A 3,688-nucleotide genomic window follows, 5' to 3' on the forward strand; every position below is an offset into this window, starting at 1 on the left:
AGTTCGGGACCGCAGATTTCGCATTGACCCATCAATATATCTGACCTGACTTTCTTCCCGGCCAACCAGGCAATACCACCCCTTTAAATTTACCCCACTGTTCGCCCGCACAAACACTCACAAATATTCATTTGTCCCGCGAACAATATTCGATTGGAACAGTCTTCCTGCCTCTGTGTTCACTTCGCTTATTCCGCATGCATCACGTGATCAGCTTTTTCACATGTAGAATTTTTTTTTGTCGTTTGCCATTCCTTGTTGATGTTTTCTAAGATAGAGATTGTATAATTACATTTGCCTGATAAGCTATGTTTTTATTTTTCCACTCCTGCTTGGGCCTAATTCTGGCCTGCAGTATTGTATAAATACATAAAATATTAAGTTCGGATGGTCTAGCTTCGGGCACATTATCAATCATAGCACTTTGAATACTTTGAACAAGCAAAATAAATACAAGAGGGCGCTACACAGTTTTGTTCAATCACTAAACTTTTGTTGTGTGTTGTGCAGTGAGCTATAAAAACTGCTCTTATTCGGCCTTCACACTGAAACGACACTACGCCACGCCGTTAGGGAGACTTTTTGATGAAAGTCCACTTTGTGGCTAACTTCACCCTGCGCCAAAATGTGAGCACCACGGCGTATTTGTTTCTCGCATTTATCCGAAAACAACAAACGCTGCTGCGAATATCTATTTCCTACATCGTGACCAGTTCCACAACTCAAGGGCACCCCGGTTCGTGGTGCCCGCAATCTATTATTACATCATAAGTTTACTGAACATCTACGATTGCTAGCCTGAATTCTACAATTTCCAGCTTGACTGTACTATAATACCACTGGAACTAATAAAAAGTGAATCTAACCGAAATGCCGAATCGTATGAAATCTGCTTTTTGGTGTTTAATTGACCGCCTACCAGCAAGCTTATTGACTTTGCGCTTCTTGTGATGAACACAAAGCGCAGTACAAGCGAACAACTGATTCGGTTCCTGGGGAACAATGTTGACCACATGACTTCTGTGAGGGGAGGCCGTTCAGTGTTCATTTGTCTAATGAGCGCTGATCCAGAAAAACTGAACGATGTCAATGAGTCCAGTTTCCTCGCACAATGCAGATGTCTTTGTGACAAATGTGTGTCGAAGACAGCAGTGCTAAACGACAGACATCAGGGCACGACGGATTCTCGCAATGTTGCTCATGTGTCCGCATGCCAGTGTTCGCACATTTTCTGAATGAAATTGAAAATACGACTCATTTTTCTTCCGGTGATATATTGAGCATGCTTCACAATTGCAAACGGTAATGGTAAATCTTCAGTCGAATCCTGTTCGCTAAAAAAAGAAATAAAATAATGAATTCATTCTCAAGTTTATATACGACAGTTCTGAGGTAATAAGTTGGCTCGTTGTTTGCGCATTGTATAGCGATGCAGAAACAGCGCTAAATAAGGGCCAGGAGTAGAAAAGCTCTCGTGTAATAATATTATCCATCAATATCTCTTTATTTTGCAAAACACTTTTCATCAGGGTTCATATAACTACTCTCGACTGCAATCAGAAATGGTGAAAACACATGACCTAACCAGGAAAAAACCGCAGGGTCATCTGAGGTCAATGCAGATTACACAAGTCTGGACATCTCTGCAGAGTACGATACAGAGTACGATACGTCACGACAAATATCATGGGAGTACGGCATTGTTACTAGCTTTATTGCTGATTGCTTCATTGCAGGGCTGAGCGCTCTGATATATTTAGTCATTTGGACGCACTCAAGGCGTCCTCAGTAAAATATTGAGCCAATTTGTTTTCGCACTGAAAATCGAACATTTTTTCTCATGCATTTTCAAAAAGCAATGATCGCATTTTTAAAGCATCGTTTCGCATGTTTGCACAGCAGGGTTTTACCGAGAAATTTGGTTCGTTCGGAAAAGAAGTTTGCAACGTCAAGTACGCTTTTATCTGTACTGAGGAAGTAGTGAGCCTGCCACCAATTATTTGGAAAGGAAGTAGCAACCGAGTATAGTAAGCTACTACAAATTTCAAAACTGAAAGTTCGGGCCAGCATACCCAAGACCATAGTCTGCTCACTTGTGTACTATAAATTAAACATGCAAAATAACAACGAATTTTTCTTGTGTTTATTACGAGTGATTTAGATGCCGGACCTCGTAGAGTGTTTACGATATGTACGAATCCTGGCAATCTAGGGCAACGGGAATAGGAATTCTGCCTGACAAAGAACGTTGCTGGCGGAACATCATTCTGTCGGCGTGCGAATCCTTCAAATCAAATTCATAAAGGGAAACAATACCTGGCGATCAGGAAAAAGCACCCTTACGAAACACACAGTAGCGCTGTCATGTAGCTCTGCAGGCGGAAGTGCTTGAAGCGCCTAGTCGGCTGCCTCGTAAGCCAAGCCCCGATTCTACTGCTAGCACAGCCAATAGTTCTGGGAGCTACCGCCTCTACCAATGGACTTACAGTCGTTTAATCTTGCTAGTGTTGCCAGATCTGATGTCGCATAAAAGAACAAGAGAAAATTTAAGGGTTTATGTATTATGCGAGAGAGAGAGAAAAAGGGGTCGTGTTAACAATGCAGCGTTCAAGGTTGCACCATGAGGGGTTAACGTATGCCGCGCGGGCTGCAAGTTCAGACAATGGGGGAAACTGGACAACCGCGGTTTGAAAAGAAAGGCAAGAGTATACACTGAGGTATTCAGTGACTGCTGAGACTGGTTCGGGGGGAAGCGAAGATGGGTGTGCCCCCCGCGGGTCAAGAGAATAGATAGGGGGCACAAAAGAGCATTTCACAGAAGCTAGCAATTGAACAGGAAATAGGTAGGGTCACGAAAGGTTAAACATGAATAGATCACAAAGAGTTAAATATTCTTAAGTGATGGTGGGAACGAGGCCTCCCTCACCAGGACAAATGGCATTGTTGAGCCGCATTAGGCTAATAAAGCTGCTGTATTAGGAGAGTTTCTGCGAATTCTGATGGCAAACTCGAGGGTAGGAATAATGAACATAGTTATAAAAATTATGAAGCCGCTAATTTTAATCGAGGGATAAGCACGTTAGTTTTCCGTAACTTTCATTAATTCCAAGCGTGGCGGACCCAAACTTATAAATGAGATAAGATTCCCGAACCTCGCGGTCGTGGTGCGTTTTGAAGGCGGATTCTAAAAAAGATGTTCAAATGCATGCCCGGGACTGTTCACATGTCTTGACAGGGGCAAATAAGGCCAGCTTTTTGCATGAGAGCGGTGATTATTGAACCGTATTCGGAAGGGCGTTTCACTTTGGCCGATATATTGTTGCCTACAAACAGTGCACTCTAGAAGATATACGACATTAGCGGAGTCACAGTTAAAGTTACCTTTTATATTTACGTAGTAGTCTGAAGCCGTGCTGGTGGCGCGCTGTGTAGTGGTCACGTGTGGGCATACTTTACATTGGGGTTTATTGCAGGGCATGCAGCCAGTAGTTGCCGGTCGGTTGATACGAGAGTTAGTAAGAAAGTCACCTAAATTCTTATTACGCCGGTAGACCACGCGTGGTGGTTCGGGGAATATGCTTTTTAAGCGGTCACTTTGCATTAGGATATTGTGATGTTTTTTGAGCACGGTTGACACTCTTGGAGCGGAGGATGAGTGGGTTAAAACTAAGTTAGTTTGCGGGTTCCC

This window comes from Haemaphysalis longicornis, unplaced genomic scaffold, assembly GCF_048455015.1.
Source record: "Haemaphysalis longicornis isolate Haplotype H1 unplaced genomic scaffold, Haemaphysalis longicornis Haplotype H1 scaffold_5, whole genome shotgun sequence".
NCBI classification, from domain to species: Eukaryota; Metazoa; Arthropoda; class Arachnida; order Ixodida; family Ixodidae; genus Haemaphysalis; species Haemaphysalis longicornis.